Source organism: Miniopterus natalensis, chromosome 16 (genome assembly GCF_054644295.1).
Source record: "Miniopterus natalensis isolate mMinNat1 chromosome 16, mMinNat1.hap1, whole genome shotgun sequence".
NCBI lineage: Eukaryota > Metazoa > Chordata > Mammalia > Chiroptera > Miniopteridae > Miniopterus > Miniopterus natalensis.
This window is the reverse complement of record NC_142096.1, coordinates 35985286-36004475: the sequence shown is the minus strand read 5'-3', so window position 1 is coordinate 36004475 and position 19190 is coordinate 35985286.

The window sequence follows — 19190 nt, the reverse complement described above, 5'->3', positions numbered from 1 at the left end:
CATGCCCCACTAGACCAGGAGCTCATTGTGGGACGGGAGGATAGCCTATTATTGTCCCGACTCCTGGGAACGGATCGGTGGATCCTATAATTAGATTTTAAAAGAACAGATTCAAGAACTAGGATTCAAACCCACAGCTCTGACTTCAAGCCCTCTGCTTGCTCTATAACGTGAGCTATGCCTCCAGCAGACTGTTCCAGAACTTCCCTGCACAAGTCGAAGTCGGGTAAGGAAAGGGACTCGCATTCCTTCTGCTGTCAGCCCCCAACTCGAGTACTGAGCGCAGTGAGGATATCCGCTCCATGAAGCTACAGAAGTCTAGGGATTCAGGCATGGCGAGATCCAGGCGTTCAACTATTTCTTCTTCCTTCACGTCTCGGCTCTGTTTCCTCTGTGTTGACTTCCTTCTCAGGCAGACCGTCTTAGCGTGGTGGGTAAAACGCCCCCCGGCAATCCCAAGATACTTTCAGCCTAAGATCTGAGAGACACTTTCTCTCTGAGTGTCCATGTTAATTCCTGATATCGGACTCTCTCGGATTTAGGTTATCTGCCAAACCCTGCACTGATTATTCTGTCTAGGAGAATGGAGTACTCCGACTGGCCACCTTTCTGTTAAGGTAAACAGAGATAATAAATGTTTACCAGAGCAATCAATAGATATTTTTGAATAAATTAATGAATGACTCTTGGCTCACAATGATTCACATATATCTCCACTGCTAAGGGACAAACCCACAGATTTTTCCTCCTGCATTCCATGAGCCGAGTGTCATCTAACAAATAACCCTTCCTAGGAAGCAAGATATGGTCTGCCATTCTAGAGGCATCTGTACCCTAAACATATAATTAAATCAGAGGCAAGTACAGCTGGTGAAAGCAGGAAGACCCGCATACACTCTTCAATCTAGGAATGTTTGTGGGCCTTGTCATTACATACCCCACATGCTAATCTATCCCACTGTGATTCCATAAACTCTGTAACTTTAACTGTTCTACAGCTGAAAATACATGTCCTCGTTGGACGGTGGCTTTCCTCCTCTCTTCCTTTATTAAAAGCCTTTTCAAATCATCACCAAATTGAAGATTTATGTCATCAGATAAGGGATTGACCTAGGCATTATTCGAGGTAGAGCATTAGCATTGGGAATGGGGTAAGAGTAAGTTTTACATTTAAAAAATTCTATTCCACATACTCACTGTGTGACATTTGGCAGGTTACTTAACCTCTCTGAGCCCCAGTATTTCTTTATGTTAGTAATAAAATCAGTCTCCTGTGGCCAATGTGAGAATTAATGTTATTAGGAATGTAATATGCCTTGCGTGGTGGTGGGACGTGGCAAGTATTGAAGTATTTGACAAATGTTTGTTCGCTTCCCCTTTAGAGACATGAAAAGTTATGAAATGTTAAAGGTTCTTCTTTAAGAAGAAGGAAAGAAAAAAGATAAAAAATATGAACAATCAAAAGGCAATAAATACTTATCTATCAACAACTGAATCTAAAATACGAAATAAATGAACAAGCAGAACAGAAACAGGCTCGTAGATATAGAGAACATTGTGTCGGTTGCCAGGTGGGAGGGCGACTGGGAGAATGGGAAAGGTGGGGGATTAAGATGTACAAATTGGTAGGTACAGAATAGTCACGGGGACGTAAAGTACAGCATGGGGAATATAGTCAATAATATTCTAATAACTATGTACGGTGCTACATGGGTACAAGATTATCAGTATGATCACTTGCAAATTATATAATGTTAACCACTGGGGTGTACACCTGGAACTAATATAATATTGTATGTTAGCTGTAATTGAAAAATAAAAAATGATTAAGAAAAGGAAGCCTGGTTGCACATTTGAGCTGAAGATTGAAAGGTTTGCAGAAATTAGGCTCGGCACAAAGTGGCAGGCAGAAGATGAGAGGGAGAGGGCAGGGCGGGAGGCGGAGAAGCTGTGGGCACCCTGCATCCCAGAGTCCCTCCACACCACTGTCCCGCGACCTCCCAAAGGCACCTGTCACACTGAAACTGAGCAACGGGCCTGTCCCCACTCGCTGAAGACGGGTGAGAAGAAAATGTGGACAATCAAACACATACGTGGGCATCCAGGTGGAGCAAACCGTCCAGCGGATGGGGCAGAGGGCACATCCCATGGCACAGCCCCGACTCCAGCAAGGAAAAGAGCTCTTGAAACACACTGAGCGCCGAGGACAGGTCATACTGAAACCGTTAAGTGGGTGGGCAAGGCGATGTTCAAGTGTAACTGGACTTCTCAGCTTCACTCTCGGGGTGGGGGGGGTGCCTCTGTTTCTTTTTTTTCTTTATCTGTTCCTGTGTCTGCCGTGCTGGAGTTTGCAGCAAGCTCTCAAGCGTCTGGAATGTGTTCTCCATTGTGTTGTTTCTGTGAAGAAAATTACAACGTGAAAAGGAAAGGGGGAGGAGAGGAGCATGACATTCTAAACAGCCTCAGGGGGATGGCTGCAAAGGCTCTGCTCTCCCCTTGCTCCCCCTCATCTTGGCTCCCCTGACTCTCCTCCCTTCTCTAGGACCCGGGGAATGACTGCGGCAGAAGCTGCTGGGCAGGGGACCAGAAGCTTGGGCCGGGGCTTTCCCTTGATGTGCCGGCTCTCTCTCCTTGTCTCCCTGGGGCAGCACCTATTCTTGCACACAAAAGAACATTCAGGAGATTTTGTTTAGGAAAGGTGGGCTAGTTTTTTTCTTGGTGGTTTGGGTTCGTCCTTTAATACCTCACCTGTCTTCTCGGCCATGATTTGGTTCAGGTGGGTTCTGGGATGCGCTGAGTAACCACGTCACCGGCAGGCATGTCCAAGTGCACAGTAATGACCACTTATTGATTATTTACTGTGTGTCAAAAGCATGCCAAGCATCTATACTCCTGATTTCATTTAATCCCCATAGCCAACCTGGAAAGTCAGCTGTATGCTTATTTTCATATGTGGATGAAATGTTGAGTCTCAATGAGTTCAGGTCACGTGTCCAAGCTATTAAGGGCATAGCCAAGGTTCAAACCTACTTCTGTCTGGTTCCTGACCAATATGCTATAATATGCCCGCCCTTCTTTCCTTCAAAATTGATGAGAGGCAGTCCCAGTCCTGAACATCCTTAAAGCCTTAAGGAGACAGATACCATGAATAAGGGGGTCCTGGGAGTAGCAACATGGTTCATTTCTGCCCAACAAGATGCAAGCAGAAGTGGTTTCCAAGGGAGTGAAGGACTTGCCCAAGGTCACGGGGCTGTAGATTGAGGTAAGGGGAAGCAATCCATACAGTTCTTTCTAGAACGGAAATTTCAGGAATTGTGATGACCAAGTCCCTTAGCAGATGCTTGAAATAGTGTTTAAAATGATCACCTTCCCTATGCACAGCTGGAAGAAAATGCCACCAAAACAAATAATTAAAAGGAAAAATTACTATGGTTTCCTTCCTTCCTTCCTTCCTTCCTTCCTTCCTTCCTTCCTTCCTTCCTTCCTTCCTTCCTTCCCTCCCCCCTCCCTCCCTCCCTCCCTCCCTCCCTCCCTCCTTCCTTCCTTCCTTCCTTCCTTCCTTCCTTCCCTCCTTCCCTTCCTCCCTCCCTCCCTCCCTCCCTCCCTCCCTCCCTCCCTCCCTCCCTCCCTCCCTCCCTCCTTCCTTCCTTCCTTCCTTCCTTCCTTCCTTCCTTCCTTCCTTCCTTCCTTCCTTCCCTCCTTCCCTCCTTCCCTCCTTCCCTCCTTCTTAAATCTAAGCATTGGGTTTGTTGTGTCTGTATGTCCCTATTTCATGGATGAAGACATTGAGGCTCAGAGACATTGAATCACCTGTGATCTGAAGGCCAGGTCTCTTTCCTCCACACCAGTGTTTTTCAAAGTGTGGTCCCTGGACCAGCAGCAACATCCTCACTTACCTGGGAGCTTGTGAGAAATGCACATTTTCAAGTTCTACCCCTGACCCACTAAATCAGAAACTCTGTCCTGCCGGGCGTGGCTCAGGGGTTGAGCATCGACCTAGGATCCAGGAGATCGGGGTTCGATTCCCGGTCAGGGCACATGCCCTGGTTGCGGGCTAGGCAGCCGATCAATGGCTCTCTCATCATTGATGTTTCTATCTCTCTCTCCCCCTCCTTTCCTCTCTCTGAAATCAATAAAGATATGTTAAAAATAAATAAATCAGAAACTCTGGAGTTGGGGCCCAGCATTCTGGTTTATCACAAGCCTTCCTGGTAATTCTGCTGCAGCATTTTATAATTAATAGTAACAAATTCCAGGTGTGAATTCATACATTTTCCATGTTTGCTGCTTTAAACTATAGGTCATTCTGAAAGCAATTTTATGTTGACCTTGGAAAAGTCAGTTGCAAAAGTAAGATGGCAGCAAACGTTTAGAAATCTGATCAGCCAGGCAGCCTACAATGTGCTGGCATTTGGTGCCTGGCGCAGAACAGCGGGTCACTGTATTAAGTACAAAGGTGTGGACTAGAGAAGATTTCCCAAGTTCTCATCACTTCCTCTTGATCTGTGCCCAGCTGGGGCTGAACTAAGTGGAGTCCTTCCCAGCTGTCAGGCATAATTTGCCTTGTTGGAGTTGTTCTCACCCAAGCACCTGGTTGTACTGATGAGAAATCCCACCAGCTCCCTCAAAGGTAAAATGACTTGCCCAAGGTCACCCAGATGCAGAGTGAGGTTGGGGAAGGAGTCCCTTTCAGCGTGGATCTTTATGGAATCTGACTGCCAGGTGACTTTAGCAGATGCTTAAAACAATCGCTCATCCTGCCTCTCGGCAACGATCGACACAGAGCTTGGAAGAAAATGCCACGGAAATCAACAAACAACTTCCGAGTGGATTTTTTTCTCCTATTTTTTTAAAGCTGTGGGTTTGTTGCATTTTTTTCACGTTTTCAGGATTTTTCAGTGGTAACATGGTTAAGTGGTATTATAGATGTTCCCACATAATGCCTTCAGTTTTCACAGCAAACAAAAGCCGAGCCATGTTCAGCTACCCAGCATGGAAGCACCACGTTGCAGCTCAGGGCTCTCTGCCCTTCTGCAGCTGAACTGAGGGCCAGGTTGACGTCTCCTTGGCGTCACCTTCCTCTCCGCACTCCATTCAGGCTCCTGGTCCCCATCGCTGCGCTTTCTCTCCGGCGATCACCAGCAATCTCCTTTTCCAACCATTCCACTGGTTTCGAGCCCTCCTCTTGCCTTCACTCTGGCCTTTCCCCTGCCTTTCTCACTTTTCCTTTCTGTCTCCTCCTGGAACCCACATCCTCTGCCTGGCTGGAACACTGGTGATCTCCGAACCCCTTCAAATTCTGTCCAGGCTCTTCTGGGATGACCCGCCTGAATATACCAAGATCTCAAACAGGTATCTGTCCTGCTCTACCTCTTTTCTGAGCCTCAGGTGGGAATATCCAACTCTTTACAGGGCCCCTCTTCTACATATTTCAAAGTCCACATGGCCCAAACAGAATTCATCTTCCCCACCTCTCCAAAGCTGCTTCCACCATATTCTAAGACTACATGTCACACCACCAACTATCCACTTACCCGAGCCAGGAACTAGGGAGTCATTGTCAGTGCTCACTGATCCTCGTAGCATCGTTTCCATGACCCAAACACACAGATGCATACACACCCCCACACACCACAAACGCATACACACAAACGGCACACATGCTTTCTCTCCTGTACACATGTGTGCACATACACACACGCACATATGCTCAACCACGCACATGCTTCTCTTTTATACACATATGTATGTGCACACACGTAAATGCACACATGCACACACACACCCCATATGAAAAAACCAAATGCTGTCCATTTTGCTTCCATATTCACCCTTCTTCTCCAACTCTTCTGCCATTGCTCCTCAGCTGAGCACCTGATCATTGCTCACCTGACTTTTGGGGGAGTTTCCTGATTGGTCTCCCTCCTTCTTATAAATCAGAGCTCTGCAATGCAGCCAGAGGGGCTCCTCTAAAATTCCCACCAACCATATACTATCACTTTGTGCATTTCCACATCCTCTATTGCCCTAGAATAAAGTTCAAGCTCTTAAGCCCAGCCAACAAAATCCTTCTTGATATGACTCTGCTGTTCCTTCACTAGTGTCCTTAACAAATCCTGCACCAATACACACCTTGATGTCCTCAAATACTTTACTGAAGATCCAGGCACAATTTATGTCAATATAAAAATATTAATTAAGAACAAACAAACAAACAAAAAACTTGTAATGGAAATGTGCTCAATGAAATAGAGATTTGGGACACATCATTTAGTCATACCAAACTACCCTGTCCCTCTAATGCCATAGCACTTAACTAACCAAAAACACACCGGTATGAGAAGGGATGCACCTATAAGAAAGAATTTAAAAATTCTTTATGCACTGAAGTGGATGTAGGATAATTTATTCAACCTGCCCCTTGTTGATGGAAATAAAGGTACTTGCCAGCATTTCCATCTACACTATGAGAATATCAGCCTGTCTGCTTTAGGAAGCAGGGGTGAGAAAAGTAAGAGTCAAACTGGAAAGACCACTTACTACCCACGACCAGCTAAGAAGCCAGCTGGTGGTGATGGGGACAGAGACCAGAGGTAGTTAAGGACCTAGAGGCCCTGGCTTTAAGAAATTTAGCATTGTGAGCAGAAGCGCGGTACACTAGTCATTTCAATGCCTTGATTCATTTAACACATCTGGATTGACCACCTGCTATGTTCTTGGGGCTCTGCCAAGCCCTGCGGATAGAGTGTAGAATAAACATATGGCCAATCCCTGTCCTCATGGAGTTTTCAGCCTAAAAAGGAAAAGATGGGTATTTCAGAGGAGCTGACCCACCTGGAGCGTGAGGTGGGAATGGAGGGGGCACTGTTAGTAAGAGATGGACTACTCAGTGGTCACACAGAGGGAAATCACTCAGTCAGGGGTTCCCCACTGTGGTCCTGAGCAGCAGCAGCAGCACCTGGGAACTTGTCAGAAGTCCACAGTCTCAGACCCCACCCCTGACCTCCTGAATGAGAAACGGGCCAGCAAGGCCCAGCAATCTGGGTTTAACAAGTAATCAGGCCATCCTTACATAGCTACAGCTTGGGAAGCACCTTCCAGAAACCCAACGAATACAGGAGCAGCTTTCCCTGACTGGTGCTGGTTTAGAAAGGTTTAAGGCAGGAAGTGACCTATGAGCCAGGTCGTCAAAGGAGAGTGAGTTCCCTAGAAGAACAGGCAGAGCCAGCAAGGAACATTCCAGAAATGTCTGTGCTCCTGAGCCAAGAGCCAGCTTACAGGACCTCCACCTTCATATCTCCTAATGGATTTAGGATTAAATCAAGGGAAATGACTTATGCACAAAATTATTCATGGCATTTTTGCAAACAATTTAAATGCCTATCAGCAGATGACCTCTTGAATAAACTCTGAGTCATACACATAAATGAGCACTATCCCTCCTTTTAGGAGCGAGGTCTGTATCTCCTGCTGCGGAGGTGAGCTTCAGGACAGTGCTAGCTGCACAAGGCATGTGTAGAGCATTTTTCATGTGACAAATGCTAACCTATATATGCTTAGAATACTGCAGAGACACAAGAAACGGGTGACAGGAAACCAGCCCTCAGGTGGAGATTTTCACTGGATGCCACTTTGCAGCTTTTAAATTTTGTTCTATGTGCATAGATTACCAATTCAAGGAAATAGGCAGCATATGGCTTGTAATATACAAACAAATAGTGGGCAGAGGAGAAGCTCTTTTGAATGTCCTCCTGGCCCCCAAGAAGGATCCCCCTAACTTCTCCCCTTTAACACCTCTTGGGGGAATTTCACAGGGTGGGGGAGGTGACAGGGAGGGGCGTTCAGTGTTATAATTACTGCTTTCAGTACCTATTTTGTTTTAACAGGATGTGCTGTTTTGGGTCAAAGCCCTAGGCCAAAGTTATAGCCAAGTTCGCGGTAGCCCCTCTGAGTTCCCGGTATTTGGGAAATGGTCACTGGTGGGGGTAGGACGGTGCGGGGGTGTAAGAGTTGGGGGGAGGGTGCAAACAACCACTGTGGTGGGAAGGGGGGACCACAGGGGCTCCATTCAGAAAAAGAAGAGTTGGTGGTTTCAGGCAGCTGAGGTGAGAGCAAGAGGGAAATGAGACAGCCTATCGGAGGGGAAAACACTGACCCTTGCTCGCCTCTATCCAAAAAAGGGCAAAAATAGATGCAAAAGAAGTGGCCGGTTGTGCAAAAAAAAAAAAAAAAAAAAAAAAAGCGTAGTCCTCAGCAGCTTTAGCACTCTCCTGAAAGGTTATCTCACCACCTCTTGCCTGCCTTAGGTCCTCACTTCCCAGGGAGCAGAGGGAATTCACCCTACCAAGCGCCAAGCGCCAAGCGCCAAGCGCCTATGGGTTCACTGTGTTATCCCTTTTAGTTGGCCCATTTAATTCTCTCCAGAACCCTCTCAGGAAAACATCACACATTGCAGATGTGGAAGCTGAAGCTCAGAGAAGCAACGTACCTTGCTCAAAGTTGCCATAGTGAAGCCAGGATGAAGACTCAGTTCTTGACTCTAAAATCTCTGCTGCACTAATTTTATGCTGCACAGAGCTAAGGAAAGACCCCTTCTCAGTTCTGAAATCACTCATCATTGAGCCAGACACTGGGCCCAGACTCAGACCCATGGGCTTGAAGGTTGCAATCAGAAGCAGCAGAGAGCCCTGGGATGCTGGCAAGAAGACGAAAGAAGCCACCAAGGAAATCCTGCTTAAGACGGACAAAGGATTCCCAGGATTTATCTGCTTGGTAACCACGGTTTGTATTTGCTTCTGCAAAAATACTGGTTTATCAAGTCCACGTACCCGATGGCAATCTTGCTCCCATCCATCATGAGAGTTTTTTGTTTGCATGTTGCCCAACAGCCAGGCCCACACGATTCCCCAGCCCCGTGTACACTGTCAAGATAAAAGCTTGTTTGGAAGGGACATGACCTTCTGTGCAGCTTCAAAAAACACACACACAGAACCTTGCAGATGGCTTTCAACTAAAAGGCACCTAGACACAAATAAAATAAGGCATCCCTGGGATTTGTTTGTCGAATCATTCAGCAAGGTTCACTGAGGACCTATGACTTGCTGACGCTATCGAGATGAGTAAGAGTTCCAGTCCTTACAGTCTTTTAAAGTTACAGCACAATGCAAGTATACCACTGAGAGAGAGAGACTCCAGGAGAGCCTGGGTGGATGTAGATGAGGGCATTCCAGGTAGGGGAGGAGTGAGGGGGAATTTTTGGAAGCTCGAAAATTCATTATTTGTGCAGTGTTGCTCACTAAGAACCTGCTGTACATCTACTTCTAGACATCTCCCTTTGCCACTCTGTTTGAAAGTCCCAGGTAGAGTTTGTGTTGACTAAAGAAGCAAAGGAAGGAGACAGAGGCAGAGGCCTGTCTCAGTTTAAGGCAAGAAGGGACACAGATTTGCAGGTCACTAAGGGTCTAGACTGAGCATATCACAGTCCCTAGGCATCTCTGCATGAAAACTCGTATGTTCCATTCAAAGGCCACAGAGGAGAGATGCCAAGGTTGGCTAGTGGCTGTGACTCCCACCGCCTCATTTCAGGTATTTGGTCAAGTTCTCAAAAACAGAGGAAGTTCAAATAAAAGTGCTAGACAGCTGAGAGCAGCTGGTTGCTGCTGCCCAGGGAGAGCCAGAAGGTGGAGTTCTCCATTCACACCGTCCCCCTGGCTGGGCCACCTGCATCCTTCCCTTGAACTAGCCAGGCCCAGCTTCCACATCAGCTGTGTCCCTGTCCCTCCCCTGACCCGCTGAGACAGGGCAGCCCTCCTCTCCCGTGCTTCCCGGCACTGCACCTTCCTTCTCTGTAGCCTTTATGATGCTGCACTGTAGTCAGCTATTTGCGTTTTAACACCTGTCATTAGACTGCGTGTCACATTAAGAAGCCATCATTTCTCTCCATTCCACCCCTAGTCGGTCACATGACATGGCAAAAGTAACTGTCGGAGAGACATGAATAAGTGAGAAAATGGGTGAGTAAGTGAGAAACAGGAGAATGGAAGGCAGAAGCAAATGGCACAGATTCGCACCCAGAGCCGTCAAGAGGACTACTTCCGCAGGGTATGAAGGACCCACGCTGGGGTTCCAGGCACCGCTTGGATGAGTGTGAGAGAGGAGCAGGGAGGGCCCAGCCAAAGCAGCGTCACACCACAGCTGTCCTGGAAACCATACTTCACTCCCCATTGCTGGAATTTGGAAAATCCAGGTGGGATTTTTGGCCATTTTTCTATGGGGATCAAAAGGTATAATCTACTCCTGTCTGCCACAGTTAGCTTCAGATGGCTGAGCCAGATGTTTGAGAAGACATAAAAGGAAATATTTTTTGAGAAAAGATGAACCATTATTTGATACGGGAGATGACAGGCTAGAACGAAATGGAAAAATTGAGATGGACCTCAGTTGAGCCACAGGAATAAGTGGTGACGTCAAGGCAGCTGATCATGATGGTGATGATGATGATGATGATGATGATGAAGGCAATAAAGAAGGAGGGTAATCATGATGATGGTGAGGAGTTGTCAAAATGTCGAGCATTCTACAGTCATTATCTCATTTACTCCTCACAACAACCCTAGGAGGGGACACTATTCATATTCCATTCTACAGCTGGGGGAAAAACCTCAGAAAGTATAACTAGTTTGCTCAGCATCACACAGCTCTTTAGCGGCAGAGCCAGGACTTAAACCCAAGTCTGGCTCCAAAGCCCATTCACTTTTTCTTAGGGATTAATATTCTCTAACACAGGATCTTGACTTCATGCTGACATGCCCTCTGTCCTGAACAAGAGTCATTGCTTAGAAGAAATAAACTTTATATCAAACTTAGATCCCTGGAAGTAGGTCAAAACACTCCTGCCTCCCATATGAACTCACCAGTGATCCCATCCGCACAGCCTGACATGAAAGACTGCTGCTGCGCAGCCCACTGCATCCAGGGCCTCATGTCAGGGATAGAAGGTGAGTTCACATGTACCAGGATTAATTCCAGCTTCAAATAGTGCATATCATAATTCTCATGAGCCGCTGAACTCTACAGTCGAGATCTCATCAGTTCTGCAGGAGCCCTCTCTGTACCCAAAATCCTTTCTCAAACTGTCTCAAGTCTTTGTTTTGGAAAGAATAATCATATTAGGTGCTGGATCCAAGGTGTTTAATCACTGTGTTTCAACTAATTGCCAGCTTTTAAAAGACAGGAAATATAAGCACTAACTCCCATTTACCCAAAAGTCAGGGGTGAAATCGTCTCATGAATTGAACAGTTTGGTGAGTTAAAATACTATAGACAAAAAAGATGGATTTCTAGATTCACAAAATGTAGACTCTATAGAATGCAGTACATTTAACCTTATATAAAATAAGAATGCCATGCAGCTTACAGAGCACCCTGAAGGACACTATCAAGTATGGAACAGGGCCATGGGGGGACAATAGGGTTATCTGCATTACAGATAGAAGAGCTTGGAGAGATATGTCCCAGGTCGCGCAGCAAATAGGGAGGACTCAGTGAGCATTCTGTCACCTGTCCTGCCCCAAATTTTGGTCACTCTTCCTTTCTAGTGAAGGTAAGCATCACCAGCGTGGATGGACAAACAGAACTTACAGTGAGCAAACTATGCAGAAGTGCAGCCAGTAATATGTCTTAGTACAAAGGAAATGTGAAATTTATTATGGATTATATGTGGATGGTTATAAGCTCCCTGAGTGTAAGAAGCATGTCCTGTTGACCTTTCTATGCCTGGGACTCAGCACAGAGTGAATGTTTGTTGATTTTAGCAACTAGCATGTTACTATTCTATTCGGATAACAAAGTGTTTTAGGGGAGTCCTGATATGAACTGGCTCTCTTACAATTAGTTACTCTCTCAAGTCAAATAATATTTGGGCTAAAAATATTCCTGAACAGGATGCCTTGCAACCTTCCACCTAGAACAATGTCATCAGGTGCTGTCAGCAGATGTCTCCTCAAGAGCAATAAAAGAAACATTAAGTGACATCAAGCTGATGAAATCAGAGCCTCGCCTACATCAGCCAGTGGATGCGGAGTCAAGGCCTGGCTCCCAGCCACAGCTGCATTTACATGCAGGCCACGCTAGATGTCCCTGAGGGAACCAGAAGATCAGAGTAAAAGAGTTGTCCCCAGTCTCAAGTCGATGCCCTCAGTCACAAAGTTCATACAAAGCTCTTATGAGGTGTCAAATGACAAGGCCACAGTTTCACGGGTGACCAGTTCCCCCTCTCCCTTGTTGACCACTCACCCCCGCTCACGTGGGGGCACTCCTGTTACCCACAACGTGTATCAGCCCCAGGATGGGAATGAATAATCAAAGGCTTGGGTTTCAGACTATTTTGATTTTTAAATCTTGATTTTTGTAGCTGTGTGACCTTGAGCTAGTTGATTAATCTCCAAGGGCCTTACATTTCTCTTCTGCAAAATAAATGGGCACGCAGATTAAATGAGATAGTATATGTAAAGCATCTCACACATAGTAATGGAAGTGAATCTCATATGACACGGAAAAGTTACATATAACTAATGTTACCCATGAGAATCCCATAAGTTTCCCAGAAAGGACAATACAGAGGTTCTCTTATATATAACCTGCCACGGTAATATACACATGTCAATATATAATGTAAATAGTAATTAGCATATGTGCAGAAATAGAATTGTATACTGGTGTCATTACATATAAAAGCGTGCGTAGTTGAATTTGCATGAGTTAAATAGATGAGAAAAGTCCACGCTAAATAGAAGTTGAGCATTTATGATGCTGTTGTCCTGGGGGTAGTAGATAAAAAAAAGCAGAAAACAACTAATAAGTGAATGGAGATATTCCCTAATCAGGGCTCTCTTCTGTCTCATTTAGTCTTCACAGCAACCCTACCATGCGGTTCCTCTTACGATCCCCTATTGCTAGTTAGGTAGGGAAACTGAGGAACAGAGAAGCTAACACGGAGCCCGGCCCACAGAGGGGACCACGATCTAGTTATACACATGAACTGACACTGAAATCCATACCGCACGACGTCTGTAAGGTGGCAGCCTGCAAGGATAAAAATCCATGCCGGAGGAGCGACACAGATGACACGGCACAGACAGGATTTCCGAGCTAGAGGGACCCTCAGCGCATCCAGTCACGTGAGGGAAGGAGAGGTCGCTGTGCCATCAGGAGTTCAGAAAGGACTGCTCTGGCGTTGGGACCAAGGCTCCGCCCTGAAGAATGGGCTTTCCTCCTCAGTTGGTGAGAAAACGGAAATAAACGCATGTGTGTTGATCAAGGGGTGCAAAAATGTGGAGGCAGGCATGTGGCACCTGGTTTAGTGGATACATAGAAAAGCCTAGCCATAGCTGCCATGGGAAAGGATTGGGGGGACGTGAGAAATAGGCCAAGGTCATACTGTATCAGTCTCAGGATAACACGCCAGGGAATTTGATTGTGTATATTAGGGATCCACTTTTACCTTGAACTGCGGAGCAAGTGGATAAAAAGGGGTGTTGGAGAAGATCAGTCCTACTCTTGGCCAAACACATTTGGGCCATTAAACAAGCTGGAATGCCCCTCCATGAGAAACAGCTAAAAACAGTTCCAGGGAGGTCATTTTTACTCAGCAAGCAAATCGCTAAACAAATATGTTTTCTTTCAGGCTGAATCTGGACTTTCAAAACCATTGGGGGACATCTTCACACACAACCCGCAGAGCCTCTGCTGAGTGTCCTTTGCAGCCTAAAGACAGCCATTCCTGCCACTCGACAGTGATGCTTTGTGCTCAGCCCTGGTCAATGACATCTCCTGGAGGGCACCTTCCCTGCACCTGTTCCCGCCTACATTAATTCTTCCCATTTTACTGCTTCCGAAAATTGATTTTATGTGTGTACTTGGCAAACTGCTGACAGTGATTGTAAACATTTGCTATGAAACATCTTGACTTCTGGTGCCTAGGACTTTAGTAGCAAAAGAAAGCATTTTCTCTAAATGCCTTCTTAGGATACTCGCCCCACTTTTTAAAAAACCCACTGGGGAGGGAGATGGGAGGTTGAGTGGAAAAGTTATTAAGGCATGAAAGGAATTAAGAAGCACAAACTTCCAGCTGTAAAATAAGTCACAGGGATCTCGTGTTCAGAGTAATAATAGAGTCAATAATATCATTATAACTATTTACAGTGACATAGGGTTACTAGTCTTTTTGTGGTGATCACTTTGTAAGGTATATAAGTGTTGAGTCACTATAATATTGTATGTCAACTATAATTAAAAATAAATTTTTTTTTTAATAAAAAAAAATTCACTGGCTTGAAACACAAACTTGATCAAATAGAGCCTGGTTCATTTTAAAGAACTTGAAGGGAACTCAATGTTGAAGTTACTCTTGGTTTATATGGTAGCACCTAGTGGCCAAATGGGATGTTATAACTTAGTCCTGTTAAACATTTAACTATAGTCAATCCTCATTGCTCATGGATTCCATATTTGTGAATTTGCTTACTTGTTAAGATTTATTTGTAACCCAAAAATCAATACTCACAGCACTTTCAGGTCATTCATTGACGTGGGCAGAGCAGTAAAAAATTGGCGGTTCCATCCTGCAGATTCCAAGCTCTGGTCTCACAAAGTGATACTTTGCCTCCTGGTTTCTGCTCTCTTATTGCAAATAAGTGTCCTTTTCCTGATCTATTTCATGTCTCCTTTTTCTCATTGTGTGCTCTTTGTTGGTTCAGGTTTAGAATGACCCCTCATGGTACAGCTGAGGTGCTGCCTGGTGTTTCTAAGCACAAGAAGGCTGCAATGTGCCTTCTGGAGAAAATACATGTGGTAGGTGAGCTTTGCTCAGACATAAGTTGTAGTGCTGTTGGTCATGAGTTAATGTCAATGAATCAATAATACATACTAAATAAGGTGACTTTCAGTAGAAACACACATAAAGCAAGTTTATTATTTGCCGATCAGTTGATGGAAACATTGTGACCAGAGGCTCACAGGAACCTAACGTTATATTTCCCCTAGGAGCAATGGTGTAGAATTCACTTATTCAGTGTTCACAGCAACATTATAGAATGTCACCACTGTGAGTAATGAGATTCAGCTCCACCTAGGAAGGGGGTGCGGTGTGTGCAGAGGACCAGTGGCACTAGAGACTTGTAGGGTGAGGAAGACCCATAAGATTTTCAAAGGAATTGTAAGACTGGAATAAATTCTAATGGAATGAAAAGTGGTATTTTTCTCCATCTTTCTTAAGATCTAACTTTCTCCTTTGCATGACAGGGTTTTATCTTTTTCATATATTTTATCGCTCCTGCTAGCTTGAGAGATCCTGAAGGACATTATCTGTGGCTGTTTCATCTTTGAATCTCTTTTACAAAATAGGTACTCAGCAGTGGCCATGAACCCAGACTTCAGAACAAGCACATGTGGATTAAAAATCCAGCTCCATCCTTTCTGAGCCCAGTGACCTTGGTTGGACTAGTAAAATGACCTCTTTAAGACTCCATTTCCACATGTATAAATTAAGCAAGAAAAAAAATCTATTTCACAGCTGTTATGAGAACACTAAGTAATTATGAAAATGTGTGTATAAGTCTTAGCTTTACTGAGCTTTTACTGTGTACCTGGTACACAGTAAAAGCTCAATAAGTGGTAGTTTTGTGCTTCTAATACAGTGATTATTTATTTCTTTTACATACCTCTCTGTTCAGTACACAATAGTCCCATGTAAATACTCACTAACTTGAATGATCTTTTTCCAGTTCAAATATATGCACATAAGCAAAATCATACTCATTAAGACTGTATCACAGATATTTCTTTTGCAAGGCAGATTTTTGTTCTGCCCCAAACTTATAAAGAAACTGCAATTGAGGTTAAAAAACTAGTGCTTAATCATATACCACCTTCTCCAGAGTTTATCAATTACTATACAAATGAGTCAAGTGATTCATTGTTGTTAAGTGTATGTATATATGTGTGCCTGAGGGGGAGAGTGGGGGTCATTTAATCAAAGAAATAAAGAGAGAAATATAAAAAGAATTCAGGCCTAGTGAAAAGCTATACACTTGTTATTCTTTCTAAGCAGCGCTTGTGGTTGTTTCTTGGTTTAGATGGTGGTGGTTTTAAATTACCCAAGAAACAGGAACACCCATCAAAGAAAGAGAGTCCCACTAAACTTGTCCAAGTCAGCCTCTATGATCTCGGCTAATAGAGAGAAAAGGGCAGATCCTGAATTTAAAGTTTTGTCAAAAAAAATGTGATTGTATTACCTTCAAATGCACGTGGGAACATCAGTTACCTCTCTACTCATTAAACAGCCACATTGAAACTCTCTGGATAGAAATAATATAATGGGTTAGAATATTGAGCACACACAATACTATACACCACTCTAGAGGGTCCGGGAAGAACGCAGCCATGAATGAGACCTAAGTTCTCTCCTGGGTGAACGAAACATGCAAATATCTCGTTTCATTTTTAGATAAAGTTAAATAACACAAAATGGAGGCAAAGTTAGCATGTTGTCCGAGCTTCCAGAGTGGATCAATCATTGCAACTAGGAACAACTAATTCTTTTTTCTAGAGGAAATAGCATTTTTATATGGGCTTTGAAGACTAAACTCACAGGAAAAATTTGGGAACTCATCTTTGTTGAGAACTTATTCTGCGCCATATGTTCTATATACCATATTTTATCTAATTCTTAAATTAAAGTAGTTATTAGCATTGCATTCTCATTATAGACACAAGGCACTTTTCCCAAGGTGACACCACCAAAGAGCAGGAGACTGGATTATAATATGGGCCTGGATGATCCCCCAGCCTGGGATTTCCTCTCCCCTGTGTCCTGGGACTTCTGTAGGGAATGTCTAAGGTCAGCTATCTGGGAGATGAAGTTAAAATCCTAGTGCCCAATTTTCTATCGTTGCAGCCAAACAATGAATGCACGAAAGCCTTGGTAAGCAGTTCACTCCTGGAAGTCGATTGTGCCCACGGCCAATACTGCTTCTACTGTTCATTACCCAATATAGATTAACTGATTCATGGCTAACTTATAGCTAATTTATACAATTAATGAGCATCATTGGATTAAATTGAATGAATTTCTCTCTCATCAGAGACAGTGTAAAGGTTAACGCTACCTCCGTTCAAGTCTAATTATAATAAATTATACAAAATACTGAATTACTCAGAGATCTAATGAGGTATCCCCTGGGCTTTGATTAAGACACCAGCTCACCAGGTCCTAACATATAGCTGACGTCTGTGAGAAAGGCCTAGGAAATACAAGAGAGCATTGCTACAATGCAGTAGCGGGAACATTAGTGTGCTTATGGGAAACAAACTAATAGAAAACAATTTGATGTCCTTCCCAAATGGAATGGCTCAATAAATTATAGTTCCTCCATATGGCGGGGCGGTATGCAGTATTACACAATTCACTACATGTTTATTTTTGGCCACCTCTACAAACTCCACCTCATCTCTCCAAAGAGGAGTCCTTGTTCCTCTTTTCTAACTAGTCCACTCTCACCCACGAGGTGATCTCATTCAGTCTCATAGCTTTTAACACCACTGACCCAAAATCTCCAGATTTATATCTCTATACCTCTCTCCTGCACCGAAGACTTGCATATCCAATCACTGGCTTGACATCGTCACTCAAATGCCTGGAAATTATCTCAAACCTAACATGTTCCAAATTGAATTATTAGTGAATTCTTGATTTTGCTCCCCTGATTTGTTTCTGCTGAAGTTTTCCACTCTTAATTAATGGAAACACCAGATATTTAGTCATTTGGTCAAAAGAGCCTGGAGATAACCCTTGGCTCCTCTCTTCCTCATACTCCATATCTAACCCATCTATCTAGACTATCACCTCATCTACTATCAAGTACTGTACCATCATCTCAGCCAATGTATGTAGAAAGTGACACTCTGGTCACCTTCATGCCACCACCCTGGCCTGAGCTACTATCACCTCTTGCCTCCCTTCCTGCATTGCCTCCAATGATTGTCCTTCTTCCACTCTCACCCCTACATTCCCTTCTCAACACAGCAGCTAGAGTGGTGTTGATGTCTCTCCTCATCAGAGTAAAAGCCCAAGTCTTTTCTAGGAATCATAAGGCCTTATATGAGCTGTCCCCTGCCCCCCCCCCCCACATACACTTTCTCTCTGGTCTTTATCCTTGCTGTCTTCCCCTTGTTAACTACAGTCTGGTTACACTGGCCTCCTTGTTGTTCCTAAAAATGACACACACCTTCTTACCTGGGTCCACCATCACATGGATGAACCATCCTCAACCTCATCATCTGCCGAATGATGTAATGGGATGACATGGTCTCTCAGGTCCCTCCACAAGCTGTTAGGACTTTGTGACTGTTTTTATCCACAAATCGTGAAGATCATGAAGCTTCAAGCCCAGGAATGTGGCAATATTATGAGCTCTGACCAATGGCAAAGAAAAACCTGCTTTTCCAAAGCCCTTCACCGTTGGCTCTGAAAATCAAAATTAGATCCAATAAGCCATTCTTATACTGAGAACTGGGAAATTAACAGTGGTCTGTGGGAGCATTATTTAACTACTTAAATATCAGGGTGTGATAATGTATTATAATAAGAAAAATTATTTTGTTAAAATGCTAAGGGAAAGTAGAGAGACAGCTTTATATAAATACTATTATAACAAATGAAAATGTAAAAATAAGTAGGAAGAGTTCTGAAAAAAAGTCATCACCATGCTAAGAGTAATTGTGCTGAAGTCATGGGATCAATGGTAATGTTTTTCCTTTTTCTTATTTGTTTCTAAGTTTTCTACTATATGGTTTATTTTATTACCTTTTTTAATGAAGATGTGAGTGTGTATGTATGTTTAATCATTTAAATGTTTAAACCAGGAGATTGCTCCTAGGCTAGAAACAATATTTTACTTTCTTTCAATTACTGGGTCCACACACTACAGGCAAATTAGGAACAGAGTTCTTTGAACAAGGAAATGGTAATAAAAGATTAGCAGACAATTTGCCTACATTTGTGTGGGTCAGCCATGGAGTCAACTCAGTTGGCAACCAAAAGCCCAAACACGCAGATTGAGGTACTTTTTTAAATCACATAAATATAATTCGTGGCATACTCAGTGATTTTCACTGTTGGGCATGCTCAGAGG